General features: G+C 33.0%; 1 protein-coding gene across 3 annotated transcripts in view; it reads right to left on the bottom strand.

The window, feature by feature from the left end:
- Spock3 (SPARC (osteonectin), cwcv and kazal like domains proteoglycan 3) overlaps positions 1-19,054 on the bottom strand; it is a 348,872-nt gene that overhangs the window by 258,621 nt on the left and 71,197 nt on the right. The window lies entirely within an intron of this gene.

Below are 19,054 nucleotides of genomic sequence, written 5' to 3'. Positions count from 1 at the left end.
GATTATAAACTGTCTTCAGTGATAGTTTTCTTAATTATGAATCCTAAAAATACTATGACTAGTAAACATGAGGTTGTAGATTTCCTGAGAAAGACTACCAATAATTGATGTTCTGTGCTACGATTTAACCAATCACTTCGAAAGTAATTTCTCTAGAAATTAACAAGCTCAACTTACACTCTTGTATAGCAAATGAGACAACCATGGTGAATTCCTGGAGCAAGAAATCAGTCATTGTTTGTTCCATGCCATGAAAGCAATACATGGAATGGTCAGAGATTTGTTTGTCATTTTTCTGAGTGCTCACTCCTCTCTATTGACAATCTCCATTTCCTGACTGAGCCCTGCAGGCAAGCTGGGTGTGATTGTTTTAGTTAGCATTTCTATTTTTCTTACAAAACAACACAGCCAAAAGCAACTTGAAATAAGTTTTGATTTATATTTTCAGTGCACAGTTTGGGGGAAATCCAGACAGGAACTCCAGTCAGAAACAGGAAGGCAAGAACTAAAGCCGAAGGCATGGAGGAATGTAACCCACAGGTTTTCTGTATTTAGCGTTTGCACCCGTTTTCTCATACAAGCTAGAAAGGAGCTCTGGCCCTAAAGTGGCACTTCCCACAGTGAGCTGGGCCTTCCCACATAAGAGATTGATCAAGGCCATGCCTCATAAGACTCTCTTACAGGTCAATTTGATGGAGGTGATTTCCCAGTAAAGGAACCCTCTATCCAGGGGATCCTAGCTAGTGTTCATTTGGCATAAACACTAAGCAGCAGAGAGATCTTGACTAACCACCAGTACCTTCACCTGTCTGTTTTACTTCTTCATCATGTAAAGTGTCAGTGAACAATTTTTAAAGAAAAAAAAAAAAACAAGTCTTTAATAATAAAAATGACCTGTGTAATTTAAATGCATGGCATTGGCAAATCTTATTTTTAAATGAGTATTAAATTATATGCAGTGTCAGCTTTACATTTTATCATAAGCTACAATTGTACTCATGCATATCGATTTGTTCATATATTAGATGCAAGTTTCAAAATCACATCTAATTTACAGAAATGTAATAGTATTTTGAATCATGACATAGACTCTAGTTGCAGGTTTATATTCTTGTTTATCATGCTCTAACTATATGACTTTGGACACATTACTTAGATACAGTGTTCCATTGTGTTCTTAATTATGGAATAGGGATAGTAATTGAATATCTCAGAGAGACTCAGTAGGAATTAATGAGTAATATATATTGTAGTATGGATTAAATTATATATTTATATGTATGTATATTAGAAAAGGAGTAAACTGAGTAATAGAATAATGTGTGTATGTGTTTGTATTTGTATTTGAATGTGTCATTGTCAGTATACTGAATACATAGCAAAGTAACAAATTTAAAATATCTTTTGAGTTATTTATGAGCAAAGTTTGGTTTGAAAGCAAGTGTTTACAAGGTACTTTATGATATCTGGTACCAATTGTTATATGTTAAAATATAAATGAGTCATTCAGTTTCATGCCTTTTATTATACATAGTAATTTATGTTCTCATATTTATTAAAGAATAATGCACAGTGGGTTACCACATAGGAAAGATTTGTATATATATTTATTGACATTCATTGAGTCGGTAGTTCTCTCCTTTGTAGTGGAGGATGACCTGGAAATTTTAATTCATTGGCTACCCTGTAGTTACAGGTATGTGCTACATCTCACTTAGGAATATATAATTAACTGAAAATTTCAATAGTATATAATAGATAATTTAGTATTTAGTAGATGATGTGATTTCTTATGATTAAATCATCTCAGATTGAATGCATATTAAAGTGTTGCCTTAAAGTTTCTATTTTTTTATTGGATATTTTATGTATTTACATTTCAAATGTTATCTCCTTTCTTGGTTTCCCCTTCATAACCCTCCATCTCATCCTTGCTCCCCCTGCTTTTTTGAGGGTGCTCCCACTCCCACCCACCCACTCCCACCTCACCGCCATGGCTTTCCTCTACACTGGGGAATCTGAGAAGTTAAATTTTCTAATCTTATATTATTGAGGGTGTATTTACATACTTTTAAATTTCATTCTTTTATAAGTAAGCAATTTTTATTCATATACACAACAAATGTTATAACTGAGTTTATTTAAGTATTATATAATACATTAATTTGACTGAATATTAATTAGTTCTTTACTAAATTAATAAAGAGTATATATGTATATATTTGTCAAAATATTAAAGTTTTCAATTGTTTAGGATGATTTTTCTCGCTCATTCATTATGAGATTTAAATAGGAATTCTAAAGACCCAGAAACCATATTCTTAGATGGAAAATTTCAGAAACCAAAGTTCAATGTTTATATTTAATAAAAAGTTAACAATGGACAAAAATACCCATATCTATATCCAGTATGTATTTCAATAATATATTATCCATAAATATGTAAACAGCCAAAATGTTTCTGGTACACAAACATGTAACAGAGGGACTCCTTTCATGGTGGCTTATCAGTCTCATGCAAATGGCTCAGATGCCTCACTTTAGATCACAACAGAGAGAAATAGCTTCCTCTGAAAAGGCTTCTGCCTTAGACACTTCTCACTTTGCTTCCTGCCGGTAACTCTTTATATCGTCCCTTGAGTTTCATGGTATCGTGTTAGATGAGAGCTGTCAGAATCCATTTGTGCCTCATACAGAGATTTCTTCCCTGGTTTCAAATGGAAAAATATGAATATAGAAGAGATTAATTTTTCTACTTTAGTGGTAAATCCAATGATAAGCAAGAGTATGAGATAAAAGAAAATAGAAAAATACGGATGAGATAGCAAAGGGCAAAATTTTAGCTGACAGAATTCTTTGTATTTTATGATAGTATAACAGAATTTTATACTATTTAATTCACATCTTGGGCAAATGTTATCAGTAGGATTCATGTTCACTACCAACTGGCCTGCTTTATTCTTAGAGAACAAAGACACTGCAGCAATTGTCACTCTTCCAAATTATTTTGTCAATATACAGTTGCTTTGAAATTTCTTACAAATCAGGTGTACCGAGAACCTTTTACTCACAGAATACACATATGCAGCTGAACCATCTTATGGTCCCCAGATCTTCATGTAAGATCAATTGAGGCATAGTTTAGAATTTATAGATATCTGCCTAAAATGAAGATTCTGTGTATGTCTAAGCTTAGATGTATTGTTTTTGGTTCAACTCTAAACCTCATATCGTTTCTCCCATTAACAAGAAGTGTACCCAATAGATGACACTATACACTATACATGTTAATCCTGTTTTGAACTATTCTCAGTATCTAGAAAAAGCACATTGTTTTTCCCCTGCCCCACACACATGGTGTAAGTTTTATACCAGCTACAAAAGTTTTTGTTTTATCTACTTTCTATGCTTATTTTCGAATTGTCTTTTATTCCTTTTAGTTTTACGATTAAACTGTAGCCTGCTGGGACCAGCAGTCAGACAGGTCACAGCAGAAGAGATAAACAGTTGGAAGGGAGTGAAGGATGACTGAGTCAGAGACCTTGGCTGGAGATCTTGCATTTCTGATACACTAGTAACCAGGATGTTTCTTATTGACACAGATTGCACAAAAGAAGCAAACTTGTGATTTCAAAAGAAATAAAAATCATATCATTTTGTCTCCAGACAATGTTACAAGTACAGAAAGAATAGTCATTATCAATCTCAAATCATTTAGATGATATAACTATTTTTGACATCTATTCTTCAGAAAAATAAAACATTAAATGGATAGAAAACTATCTGGGTCATTTAAGGTGAGTGACTAAGCCTTGAACAATATTTCGTGTTGAAGTACTACTTTGAGTTGGACTAGCTTAAAAGTTAGAAATCTCCCCAAGGCTGCATTATAACCTAATATAAACTGGTCTCCTTATGATTGGCAAATTCTTACACATTTTTATATTAATTTTCTACTATATATTTTTTTTTACTAAGTATTGTTTTAGGCATGATAACATTGTTATTAAGTTTTTACTTTCTGGGGGCAATGTCCTGTAGATTACGTAGAGGAGGAAGCCTGTAATCTGATCTGTTGCTAAATCTCATTTTTGAGTTTGTTTAGGGACAGGTGTGCCAAGAGAACACTGGGGCTATCCAACTTTTTTGTGATTTCCACAATCTCCATGGCAAGGTAGACTCCAGAGAATGACCAGATAAGGTTAATTGCATGAGAGCAGAAATAATTTTCTTAGAAAAGACGATTTGAGTCATAATGTGAAATGTCTCCCACAAATGGAAAACGTAGAGCTCTGAAGCCCCAAGTGAAGGCACCACGAAGGTGAAAACAGCATCCAGCTCAGCTTTGCCAGACTGTGTCAATAGGCGTGCTGGCTTCATGGCTCATTCGTTTTCGTGGCTGTGCCAGTAGCCTAAATGCTAGACAGCATCTTAAAGCCATGCTTTCCTGTATAGTATGGAGGAGATATATACCCATAGCAACTAGATAGCCTCACTCAGATGCATGATAGATACCTCCACTTACCAGGCACTCTTCCTGGTGGGAGATGAAACCAGAGGTCAGCATATAAGTGTTCACATCATACAGCTGAGAGCCCGAGTTCAAACTCTGGCACCACCCACCTTGAGAAGGTTCATTAATATTTCATTTCTAAGCCCCAAATATTTGTGATCTTACTAGGATCATTTCATCAACACACCTCGCAAAACTGGGCCAATTACCTTACATTTTATTAATCTCCACAAGATCAGTAGGCACTTTGCTATTCACTATTTTGCTTACCTATTTCACTAAGCAATCTAAAATCCCCAGGGCTAGAGTCATTTGTCTCTTCAATCAGATAGCTCAGGTATCTTCCCTAGGCTTGCTTTGGTCTTCTTGACCCATCCTTAAGTCATGACTTCAGAATAATGACAAATAAATTGTTTTCCTACAGATAAGAACCATGAAAATGTATTGGGTTGTTAGTTAAAATTCATTGTTTAATGGCTGTATTCTCCTTCCCTTATCCCCTAAGCATAAACTGTCCAAGGGTAGCATACAAAAGAGAGTAGTAGGAAGTACTGACTCTCAGTCTTCATGGTGCATTAATCCATGATCAATTAGCAACACATGGTATGATGTGAGGGATATATATTCTTAAGTATATGGCACAGATATTGAATAATAAACTGTTAAGTTCTAGCTCACCAAACTGGTTTATTTCATCACACTATTCAAATAAGTGCCTTCAATTGAAGATACAATGTATATAAAGTATAGGGTATATGATTTATGATCAAGATACCAGCCCTAGATAAAAGCTGGAGATATACTCAAACCTCCAGCCCTCTCTTCAGAGTCATTCACTCCTTAAGTGACAGGCAGGTGTAGCTACTGGATTTTCCTGTTCCACCATTCTGCTTCATTTGTTTTATTTACCCTATGTTATTTGATACTTCTTCAGCCATTACTCCTTTGACCCTTTCCACCTAGAATTCTTGTTATTTTGAGGTGAGTGTGTGAAAACAGGCATGTGTGTGTGTGTGTGTGTGTGTGTCTCTGTGTGTGTGTGAGAGAGAGAGAGAGAGAGAGAGAGAGAGAGAGAGAGAGAGGAAGAGAGATAGAAATGAGAGTTTATAAGGGCATGTAGGTGAACACAAATAAACTCATCTAGCACAGAATGCATTATAGAAGACTGTACTTCACATGAAAGAAAACCTCCATGCATGACAAATATGAATCTGACATATGAAGAGATGAATGCTTTCAGCTTTTAAATTGAAAATGAGGTTAGAATATATATTTATGATAGGGAGTATTGTGCTAAGATTTTATTTTGAAATTGTGAGCATTTGGCTTTGTATCCACGGAGCTTCCATGGTAACAAAGAGAATATATCTTTTCATAGTGGTATTTTGGTGACCTCTTGAAGTTTGAGGCCAAGGATAAAATATGTTTCAAAAATATGAGTATAATTACTAATATTGGAGAATTTAATGGACAATTATCTAATATGCATATATTTAAGTTATATTAATATTTGTGGAGATTTTTTACAGAGTAAAAAACCTATCTTATAAAACTATTCTCTATTAACATGAAAAATATCAGGTACTCAATACCTCCAAAGTAATAAATTTGCCAAACAATAAAATATATTGCCTACAATTTTCTGATGGTTCAGTCATTACTAATATTTAAACCTAATGAAACCTTAGAAAATTCAAAGGAAAGGAAATTTTTAGCTTAAAAGTTTTTGAAATTACTATCAACATCTTTCTACAAGCAATTTGTAACAAAAATGACAGTCATCTCTATAAAAATCAATATAATATTAAAAAATTAAATCATAGCAGCTAAAACCAACTAACTCAAATGGGAAATCTCAACATTTACAATGTATAGCTGATAGTTCATCTCCCAGAAAGCCATATAAAATCAGTTTTGTCTTTTGTCAACAAAATATATATATTAGAAGTAAATGACTGAATAATAGAATACTATAAATGTCACTAGAAATATATGTTAGTATAGTACATAATAAGTTGTATCTTTGTTTAAAAGATGATTATCTATGAAAGTATATACTGTTATTAGTTTGTGATTTAGATTAATTATAGAGAGCTTGTCTAGAAAGCAAAGACCCTGAATTCTGTCTTAAGCATCAATATACATTTCCGTTTATACATTATCTAAAAATGTCTCCCACTTGAACATCCAGTGCTCAGCATCATTTAAGACACTTAATGACATCTTCAAAGAACCATTCTATAAAATGAGGTGAATTCTCATGACACAGAAATTTAGTACAGGTATTTTTCAAGCTATTACAAAGACTAAGCATTAAGGATACAACAAAAAAGCTATTGCTGTCTAAGGTATGTAGAAGAACAGGTCTCAGAAACAGCAACAATGTAAATGACAGGAACACATTAGTTGACAAAATAAATGGAAATTTGAGGAAGTGGTTTAGCTGAAGTTTCATTGCAGAACAATTATTCTGGATTATCCAGATAGACAGAAATCTGGACAAGAAAAATATTTCCAGTTCTTAAGGACAAAATATTATTGATCTTGCTCCATAAAACTGACTATACAGACTTTAATAAGTGTTTTAATTACTATTATTTAATGACTATTTGTACAAAAATTGTATTGTTTTGTCACTACTTATTAGAGTAGGATGAGAAACTAATATAGTATGATGCATCTTGACCTGATACATATGGGAGAGATGGGAGTCACACTTCCAGTATGCTTCTGTATTATTTTCTACCATATTTATTGAGACTGTGTCTCTTACTGAACTTGATACCATTTCAGGTAGACTGACCAGAAAGCTATCAGGATATACCTGTTTCCACCTTATACCCCACCACACACACACACACAATGCTTGATTGAATGCTCATACTGCCATGCACAGATTTCGATGAAGGTTTTGTGATTTGAACTCTCGCTTTCCTAGTGAGCACTTTTCCTCATTGAGCTATTTTCCAACGTGCTGCCTATAACAGTTTCCAATTTTCAGTTTGCGTGAGATTGCTGAGTGTGAAAACAGGTGAGTCTCTGCATACGATCTCTTTCTTGAGCCTTTTTCCTCTAATTATTCATTTGGTCCTATTCTGATTTGTTCTTGTCCTATCTCATTTTGTTTTACTTTATTATCATAGCTTAGATGAGTCTGTGTTTTCCAAGGAGAGACAGAAAAGAGGTAGATCTAAATGGAAGAGAGGAGAAGAGGAACTAGGAAGAGTGTAGAAGAAAAGCCATAACCAGGATATATTGTATAATAAAAATAAAACACTACATTTTCATGACAATGACGTAAGTGACTAGCCATTAACTTGAGAAAGGAACCTTATAAAATGTGTCTTAGCATACCAAGACACTGCTCAATATGTTTTAACAACGATAGTAATTTTACTTAGGTTGGATTGTTTTTATATAATGAAAAATTATCTGATTATATTATTTCCTTCTGGTTTCAAATTGTTCTGGTGTTAGATACTGCACAGCCATGGGCACGGCATCCTATGAGCCATGCTGCTTCATCCTTTGCTCTCAGGTTATGCTTGACATTTTCTAATTATAACTAGGAAATAAATTCAGATAATTAATTAAAACTACTCTATATTCTTGGCTAGTTAGTAAGTTTCAAAGAAAATTTATTGTTCTGAAATATATAATCACTTAAAAAGTCAAAGTATTAGTATCTACTCAATTTATTATGTTTTAATTTATTTTGTTGATAGCCTGTGAATATTGTGTTCAAGAGTTTATGGAATTTAGAACTGTGTGTGGTTAACATAAACAAAGAAATAAATAAATCAGCTGAGATGGTGGATCAAAGGGAGGGAAGCCATTGCTAAATTCATAATCTGATCTCTCCGGATAATTTCTAGTTGTTATTATCTTCCATTCACATTTCATTTTAACAATACGACTTAATATAGTTATTCATTTTACATCACTAGTAAATATCTTTGACACAGTAAACATTTCTGTTTATTTTATTCATATGTTATGAGTCAGAGTTCATTTGGGAAGTAAAATAGTTAATTAAAAAGAAATTATATTCATAAGTGAACTTTACTATTCCTTAAAACATCAAATTGCTACTTGCATTCCACCATTCTTACTACATTGCTTTCTTACCTCCATTGTATTACACTTGTTCAAATAATTTTCAAGTATATATCTATGAAGAGAAATCAGTTTACTGACTTTATGATATTTTAAAACATTTTAAAATATATTTAAACATTATTGACTTTTCTTACTATTCTTGTTAACACTATTTAATACCATAGTTCTAGATATGCTTATAGTTTCTACAACCATTAATTTAAAAAGAATGAAATCAACACTAACCTTGAACTTCTACTTATGTGAAAAAAATCAGAATATATGTTTCAGGTGTCATTGTCTTAAATATATATAAATAGGCAATATTTAATTTTAGTAATTGACTTAAGTTTTTTAAAAATAGTAAATGATAGATGGATACCAAATTTTATATTTTTGAGATTATATTATTAAAATGTTTTCCTTGCTCATTTTTCCCTCCAAACACTCCCATATACCCCCCAACTCTCCTTCAAATTTCTGCCCCTCTTTCACTAATTTTTACTTATTAAAAAGTCAAAACAAAATTTTATTTGTAAAATATTTCTCATTATAAGGCTTAACTTCTCTTTGCATTAAAATTACTGTATTTAGAAATATATTAAAATGTGAAAATATTATGATTTAAGATTTAATTCCTTAAAGAAAATGTAATTCCTATTTAGCCCTACATCAAAAAAGCAAACAAACAAACAAAACAAAAAACCTGAAATTTCAACAATTTAAGGGAATTTTAGTCAGCCTCTCCCATATTGCCCTGTAGACATGGAGTTCATTTATCTCAGCTTTTATAGACATTTTATTACTGCCTTACCATATGAGGCATCTAATTAGAAATAGGCTCAAATTTCATAATTAAGTAAAAGCCTAACATGTAGGTAGTATTTTATGGTTTCTCTAACTTACTGTATAAATTCATAGATCAACTGATGATGCTGGGGAGATCAGACATAACTCATGCATTTGGAACAACACTCCAGTTCTGAATACTCAGAATATTATAGAAGGGGAGATAGAAAAATTGTAAAGTCCAGAGGATTCGAAAATCTGCTGTTAGATTGTGTCACCTTGAGAAGACAGGGAAGCTTCAGCCTTGACAATTCAAAAATACAGGTGCCTAATGAGGACCTAATAAATGATAACATCTATAGACTTGCTGCCATAGTAGCATGATGTCCCATCTGTAGTCAACTAAGAGATGCAGAGACAGTGAACAGTTTTCTTCAGATGAGTCCCTAACATGTGAACCAGTTCTAACCAGCCAACCCTAAAATCATATAGAGTAAGCAGAGTCAACATGTTATATGTAAATACTTATGTATTTATAATGCATATAACAATAACAATTTAAAAGAGGCCATAATTTTCTCATGAGTGTACATGTGTGTGGGGTTACACAGACGTGGTAGAAGAGGAGAGGGAAGAGGGAGATGTAATTATACATTAATAAAAATGATAACTATAATATTAATGGATATATGTTATGCATTGTTTCTCTTTATATTGAAGGTGAAACTGGGGGTGGCAGTAAGAGATTTTAAACTAAGATGATCAAATTAAAGCTTCTTAACTCATAACAGATCCACCTTTTCACAAACATTGCATTTGTGATACTTTTTGTAATTCCACAATTCATTTTGTAAAACCAATTCAATCTAATGTTCCAAAAGCAATTCAAGTTATATTTCCATCATTTTTCATACCACTCATCCCTCAGATAATCACTCTAAGTCACTGTGGCAATTCCATTAGCACAGCCAAGTTTTATATTACTAAAAAGCCATTAAACTCAATTGTTCCTTGTAGCCAGATTTTGTGATTCACAGGGGTTACAAAAACATTTTTTTTTAATTTTGATGAACATACAAAAGTTTTTTAAATACTTATCCCCTATTACTATTTTGGAATCTCCCTATGAAATGAGAAATTGTTTTAAACCATGATGTAATCAAACATACAATGCTGTCATACAGCAAAAAGCAGGGACACAGGTAGAAGGAATAGTGTGCAGTCAGAAATAAAGTCATCTTTCTATGAGACTGTAAACCCATTTACTTTGATACTAGATTGCACTTTCAGTTGCTTGTAGACCATCATACCCTAAAAAATACCGAATATTTTTGTATACTCCAGTAACTCAATATAGGTAAAAGTCTTCTGCAAAATATGGTGGGTGACAGTCTTAAATATTCTCAAAGATTATCTTTACTAAATATTCAACATATTTACATTTAAAATACATTCTATACTTACCAATCTTCCTATGTTCATAGCTTGTCTGTACTTTAGAAAACTCATAGCAAGTAGCATCATTATTTATTCAAATGGTTCCTTACTTGACAGATACTATACAATTAAAATTTTTAAATAAAAAAGCAGGTCACATTACCATTTGTTAGTATAGCATAGGTTTTATTTTCAACCTTGAAGTGTAATGTGAAAATTAAGAAGAATATAGAAAGCACATGCATTTGCTGAAATTATTCACCTGTAACAATCTTGTTTTTTCTACTTCAGTAAGTAATAGTCTATGTTTCCTACATTAGTGCACAGAATCCAAACAATTTATTTCATCTACCATAGCAACAGTAAAAGACAAACATTTATAACTTATATATCCCAGAAAGGGTTTCAATGCCATCTTTTCAATATAACTTGGTGGGAACTTCATGGCATGAGATAAGGAGCAGAGGGCATTGAACCAGAATTATGAACTTGGATTTGAGTTTTGCTGTGTGCAAAATCTGGAAAGTATAACACGCTAGTTAACTATTTTGTGCTCCAGTTTCCAATTTGCAAAATGGTTTAGCAGGAATATTAAACTTTAACAGATGGTTTGAGCTTGAGATGAAGTCAAGCATGTGAAGTACACGGGAAACATGTATTTATAATTTTACAGTCTATTTGTCATTTTTATCCCCATATTGTACAATAATATAGTGAGTAGATTGTTTCTCAAACCATTAAGATGGAAAAACTCTGTAGGAGACAGTGTCAAAAATCTTAGAAACTAACAAAGGAGACATATGAAATGTTCATAGGTTCATAATGGTAAAATCAAGTCCAAAATTTATGTAATCTGAAATTTTAACTAATTTCACTTCAAAGCAGTATCAGACCAAATGGAAATAAAAGGAATTGTTAAACACTAAAATTTAATTAAACTGAAAAGGGGCGAGGATAGCCCTGTCTCATTCCTGATTTCAATGGAATCTCATTGACATTTTCTCCATTTAAGATAAAGTTGGCTGTAGATTTGGATATGGAGTCTTTATTGCAGTGAGATGTGTTCTCTTCAGTTCTATTCTGTCTAGAACTTTTATCATGATGGTATGCTGCATTCTGTCAAACATTTTTTTTTTGCTTTTATTAAGATGATCATGTGACTTTTATATTTAAGTCAATTATACAATCTAGTATGTATGTTGACGTACATAAATAGACCCATACCAGTATCTCCAAGATAAACCAACTTCATCAGGGTAGATGGATATTTGGATATAGCCTTGTATCAAGTGTGTAAAAATTTTATTAAGAGTTTGAAGAACAGCTTATGTTTCTAGATTGCTGTTGTTCTGTAAATCTTGAAGTGACTGAATTTATACTCACTGAGGTTATAAAGGTGTGTGGATAAGAGTAATGGCAGTCATTAGCAGTGTTGAGACAACCAAAATCCTAATAAAACCAAGTAACTTCCTCTGATTACTAAATCCCAAGGATGTAGACAGTCTTCACTCTTCCCCAGTTAGGGCCATACAGTCTGGTGAGAAACCTGGATTATGAAATTTGCAGTAAGGTAATAATAAGAAATAGGACATAAGGATATAGTCAGAGGCCCCTGCTTACCCTCCTATGACCCTCCACCCAATATCAAGCTACAGGAAAACACCAAACAAACAAGTCAGGTCTTACACATGAGTCCTGTTTTGAACTCTAAGGAATTCTACAATCAGTTTTACTTTTTAATGTTTTTTTACTCTTAAAAAAAAAAAAGGAAAAGGAGATAGAGCCCTTTTGATAACACACAGCATAGAAATAGAAGAAAGTGTTTAAAATAATTGTCTTGGCTATCTTTAACATAATATAAAATATTTTCCTTATGTAAAAGTACTTCAAAAATAGAAAACAATCAAAAAATCACAAACAAAACAAACAAAAAGAAATATAGTTCTTAGAAGTAGTAGACATTCGATGGAAAGAAGTCATGACAAGTATTTAGAAAGAAATAGGAGTTTTCCACAAAATAATTTCCTAAAATGAGTCTTTTTAACAAAAAAATGAAGCCCTACAAAAGGATAGAAAACTTACCTAGAGCCAAACACTAATGTAGTTCTGACTAGATTCCAGCCAGGGACACAGGTAGGCTAACTGCAAAAAATCTCCTTCCTCTCCTTCTAATTTGTCCTCCCCCCAGTCTCCCAGTCAGCTCTGTAGGGGACCACCTGAAGCAGGTTTTCCCTCCTCAACCACACTGTGTCCTCATCTCCAATGCATCACGCAGATCTCCTTCAACCATTCCCCCACTGCTCCCCTAATCATTGCCTTATCACAGTTCCTAACTCCAGCAAATACTCTATAGCAACTCAGTAGCCATGCCTCCCATAGAACTGAGCAAGACATAAAGCAGGTGAATCAGCTTCAGATCTTCATTTTCCTTCTTCTCTACCAAATCTAATCACAAGGTCTCATCCTTTGTTGCAAGCCACCTTTAGTGGCCTCTCATTTCTAGCTGCTGTGATCCCAAGTGGACTAAACATATCCTGGTAAAACATTATTTTCCTTCTTCTGAACATGTAAGACCTTCCCAGCCTATTCTCATTTTTAAGTATCATCTTCAATTACCAAAAAACATATTCTACCCAGAAATCCCAGTGGCCAGACCTAATAAGGTCTCTAAAATTCTCTATCAGACAATTCACAGCCTCCACACCTTCCTAAGGACCAGATACTGAAACAGAAACCAATGAAATAAAATAGCCACTAAAGACAAAATATCAGCATCTGGAATTACAGTAACCCCAAATTCAGGTGCCTAAACACAAGTTTAAAACAGCAATAACAGACAAGAGAGCATGTCTCCACTATGAAAACATAAACGTTGAAAGAAATCAATAAAATGGTATAAGGTCTGAAAGTGAAAATAGAATGATTAAAGAATATAACTTAAAGGATATCTGGAAATGAAAAGATTTTAGGGAGTTGAATAGGAATCTGAAAAAAAAAGCCTCACCATCAGAATACAAGAGACGGAAGATGGGTTTTTTTTTTTTTATCTTTTATTTACACTTCAGATGCCATCCCCTTTCCCCATTCCCCTCCTTAGGAAACCCCTATCCCATGTCCCCTTTTCCTTTTTGCATTTATACATTTAAAAAAAAATGTTAATCGTAGGCTTTATAAGTTTGGTATTGTTCAATCAGAGGTGTAACCCACTACCCAACCTAGATATAACAACTATCTTTGACTGGTGGAGATACATGAACATCTGCCTCCCTGTCTCCTCCCTCTTTCTCTCTCTCACCTAGCTTCTCCTCTTCTTCTTCTTCTCCTCTCCTTACTCCTTCTCTTTCTCTCAGTACTCCTCCCACCTTAGCTCCTCCTGCACATCACCCTTCCTGTTAAAATGAAATTTTTCTCTCAAAATACAATTAGAGCATAATTATGCCAATTTGTACCAGTGAGGTACAAGATAGTCCTAATACCCAGTCCATCCTTTTGTTGACTAACCAGCACCTCTGTCATCTATCCTAACTAAAACATTTAGTTCTGGACCTGGCTTTATGATGAATGTCAGCTGCCGACCATCCACTCAAATCTTTTCTCTCAAGGTAAATAGCTATAAGTTTTCAACCCCGTGAGAAATCCAGAATGACTGAGTTAACTATAATTGTGGGAAGCACAAAGCATAGCTTCTAAAACTTAGCCAATTTATAGAGACCTCTGAACACCTGGACACTCGCTCTACTTCAAAACGTTGGAGCATCTGTTCTTCTGCCTTCTGGCCCAGGATCATCTGACAGACCTTAGTGCTGCAGAATTATTAAGGGCTGATTACTCTGTCTAGGCAGATATAATCAGTCGACTATTCTGCAAGTGTGTCCTTTTCTGGACTGTAATTTGAGATGGAAGGTGCTAAAGACAGAATTTTAAAAAATGAATATGTCAGTCAAGGAAAATGTTAAATCTAAAAATTTCTGGGCATGAAACATCCCAGAAATACAGGGCACCATGAAAAACACATAGCTAGAAATAATAGGAATCTAGGAAAAAAAAAACAGTTCAAAGGCACAGAAAATTTTTAACAAAATCATACAGGAAAAAAATTACTAACCTAATATGAGATGTCTATAAAGGTACAAAAAACATAAAAACAGCAAATTATTAATTTTAAAAGCTCTGTAGAGATCCAGTCTGAGTCTTTTATTAGCATGTGATGTCCACCCAAGGAGGAGCACTATAGGTGATAAGAGCCTTTGGACCTTGGGAAGACCCTGCCACTGACATTCTGCTAAAATATGTTTTCATCTTTGGTTGGTCATACAGCACAGGTGACAGATAGGAATTATAAATGTTTCACAAAACAGAAACAAAATGATAAAAATGAAAAAAGGATGAATTAAGAAGGACATCTAGTATAGAATTCCAACATCTGAATAGGATAAAACATAAAAACGCAGCTAAATTAATACAAACTAGGAAATCGTCAACTGAATAATCATAATTTAAAGAGAGTATAATGGCCTATACTATCCTATGTATGAGAAACTTACATGCATTTGAGGTAAGTCAGCTACATTATGAGTTCTAGGCCATCCTGAGTTACAAAGGTAAAAATAAAATAAGACAATGAAAATTGATCACTCTAAGAGAATATAGACAAGTAAATTGTGGAGTACTAACATTTAAATGGTTTATCTGGATCTCAATACAATAGGCTAACATCATATGATGTCATGATCTTTAAGCATTATATAATAAGTAACAGTCTCTTAGTTGAGGGAAAAGTTTATTTTCAAAAGAAACAAAACATGTCTATTAACCTCACACTGGCAAGAAGATGTCAGTGAATGATTGTTGAATTTATGAATAAAAATTATTTCCTATTTAGACCATTTCAGCCAACCCAAAGTTGAGAACTTCTTAAACATGTCAATCAAGTATGGGAGAATGATGAGTATTTTCAGGCATAAGACTTGAGCTTTTAATAGACTCTTCCCCAGGAAGTGAATCATAATATGTCCTGAAGCAATACACCTAAGTGAGAGGCAACAACAAAATAAAAATACTGGAGACTCACCCAGGAGAGAAGACAGAGTACCTCTAGATGGATATCAAGTGATATCCAACTTGGTAACTCTATATAAAGCACAGTAAACTGGGGTAATAAGAATCCTTCTACTGGTAAAACAGTGCCATGACCTTAGTCGAATGAAAACTATAGAAGTCCTTGTTTTCCCAGTCAATAAATACAGGAGGAGAAACACAGACACACACACACACACACATGCACGCACGCAGGCACACACGCATGCATGCACATACACGAAATAAATAAACACTGGCAGAATCAAATAGTTCAAACATACCAACAAAGAATTTTCTAGGTGGTCAGTCTTGCAACATCAACATGGGAAAAATCTTTTTACAAAAACCTTTACAGAGTAAGGAAACTAAACTGAAGGGAATAAAAACACACACAGCATTTGTAACTGACATTATGAATTTGTAATGCAATTCAATCAGAAGTTATTGATAAAAAATAGTAATAGATATGAAGACCTAAGCAGGTGAAAGCGAATTGTATAATTATAATTTTAGGGATATGAATAAAAAATGGTACATTGCATGAAATTATTCTTTGACCAGAAAAAGAAGGGCCAAGATATCCTACAATAAATCACCTTCACTTAACAAAATTAACTAAATATAATAAGCAGAGAGCAAAACAGCAAAGGAGTGGGCTATGAAAAAAAAACTACCCTTGCTTTTTGTAACAGGATCCAATGAATAATGGCACAGACTGACAAGTGAAGAAGTATCAACTTTCATATTTATTGAAAATGTAGAGATGTAAAAAAGCCAGTAAACCAGTTACAAAATAGATTATAGTTGTATAAAATGAAAGGAAAAAGGATGGGATTATAAGACTTTTTTATAATCATGAGTACCTTTGGGGGTCATACATGAAAACTGCTTTAATAAATTATGAATAAATTTTTGAAAAGTAAATATATATGAAGTCAATATATACAAAGTATATGTATATGATAAATATATATACAAATAATATACAAAGTATATATATAAAGTAAAAATATATAAAGTAAATATATGTATAAAGTAACTATATATAAGATAATACATATAAAGTATATATATATACAGTAAATATATATACAAAGTAAATATATAAAGTACATATGTATAAAGTATATATATAAAGTAAATTCATATATAAAATAATATATACATATAAAGTAAATCTGCATATAACATATATATAGATATATTTATAAAGTATTTATATATATGAAGTAAATATATATTAAGTAAATATACATTAAGTAATATATATTTAAAGTAAATATATACATTATATATATATATATATATATATATATATATATATATATATATGTAAACATTCATTAAATTCTTTCTCAAATTTTTGGAGAATAACCAGCAAACACTGACATGTCAAAGATGCTTATATTCCTAGTCACATGTATTGTGTAAAGGGGAGACTTGAAGACTTCTGTCCCACAGAGCTGGGTTATGCCATCTACATTGCTAACTTCACAAATCTGTCTTCTAGTGAGATTATGCTGTTCCTCGGGTTTTTAAAACAGGACCATATCCCATGCATAGTGAACATTCCCTTTCCATCCAAAATAACAACACAGAAATATGAAAAATAAAAGACATCCACATCCTTTTTCATTGACTGAAAGCCACATTTTGCTTCTAGAATACAATAATATGTAAATGTAATAAAATTGATCATGTCTTATAAGTGACAGCTACCATTTTTGAGAGTTTGTAATGTCTAAATTTAGCATCCCTAGTAATGTCTCTAGGGATAGCCCCCGTGTCTATATAGATGGGTTTATAAGAAAACAAATGAACTAGAATTGTAAACTGTGTTCATTTGATTTTTCTTTGTGGTGCTATAGACTCTGCCAGCAAGAATGTCATCCTCAGAAATGATCTAACAAATTCCACAAGACTGAGGCACATGAACTTCAGTTATTAAATAAATATAGTATCCTAAATTGCTTCTCCAGAAATTGTCTTTTGTCTATACATTTCTGTTATTGTTGAGGTATTTCTAAGTTTTTTTTTATACATGTGATAAAAATTATAGCCTCCTGTATGTATATGATATTTAAGCCTATATATGTTATAATAGTGTATATAATATATAATACAAATATAAGTATGTATGTGCAGTTTGACACTACTCAGTAAATGATATTTTCCTTTGCATATAGTGTCTTCATTGCTTGTAAAACAGAGTAGAGTTCCTTAAAATCAGTTATTTCACTACAGCAAAGAAAAATGTGTTTATACAATTGTCAAGAATTATTTCAGGTTTTTTTTTGTTTATTTTTAATAAATAACCAAAGAGTATAATTTATAGTTACTACCTTGAAGACTCTGGATATGTGATACTTGAAAGCATCTGTGATCTCTATACAGTAGAATCTTGCATCAGCCTCCTTTATTTTTACTGGATTTACTGACATAAAGACTCTTATCCCACAATGTAAAGGCCCTTGTGACCAAGCATAGTAACCTGATTTTGATCCCTGTGACTCAAAGCTGGCAACAAAAGAACTTGAGAATGATCCTTTGCCCTCCACACAAATGTGATGGCATGTGTGCCACTCCATCTGAATGAAATAATGAATGAATGAATAAATAAATAAATAAATGTTTAAAATTTTTAAATTTGCCACAATTTAAACCATGTGTTGCCTCATTTCAAGGGCTAAGAATAAAAAGAATCATGGAAGTCAGCTGAGATAAAGAAGCCCGGGCTATCTGAGGAAAGTCAAGTATGGCTTACAACATGCCAGGGAAGAAAGTTTATTAACTAGAAGGAAGTATCAACTGTCAATGCCCCAGATACAGCATCGTGTATAGATATAAAACTAGCATGGGAGCCAGAAGAACACTGGCAATTTAAGCTGTCAGAGCAAGGAGTGTTGGAGATGTGGCCTCACTTTCTATGTCATCACAATCAGCTCGAGTTCCTGTCACTGATTAATGCCCCAGAAAGCATTCACAATTGTTAAATTTATTTGTTGTTATCATGATTTGAAACTTTAGAAGGAGGCTGATGCAAAATTCTACTGTATAGAGACTCCAAATGCTTTCAAGTATCTTAAAATAGAGCAATTTTCCACAGCAGTCACTGGCCAATATGTCTGCAATGATATA

This window comes from Arvicanthis niloticus, chromosome 16 (genome assembly GCF_011762505.2).
Source record: "Arvicanthis niloticus isolate mArvNil1 chromosome 16, mArvNil1.pat.X, whole genome shotgun sequence".
NCBI classification, from domain to species: Eukaryota; Metazoa; Chordata; class Mammalia; order Rodentia; family Muridae; genus Arvicanthis; species Arvicanthis niloticus.
The sequence above is the reverse complement of the archived record's forward strand: the minus strand, read 5'-3'. Positions and strand labels throughout refer to the sequence as shown.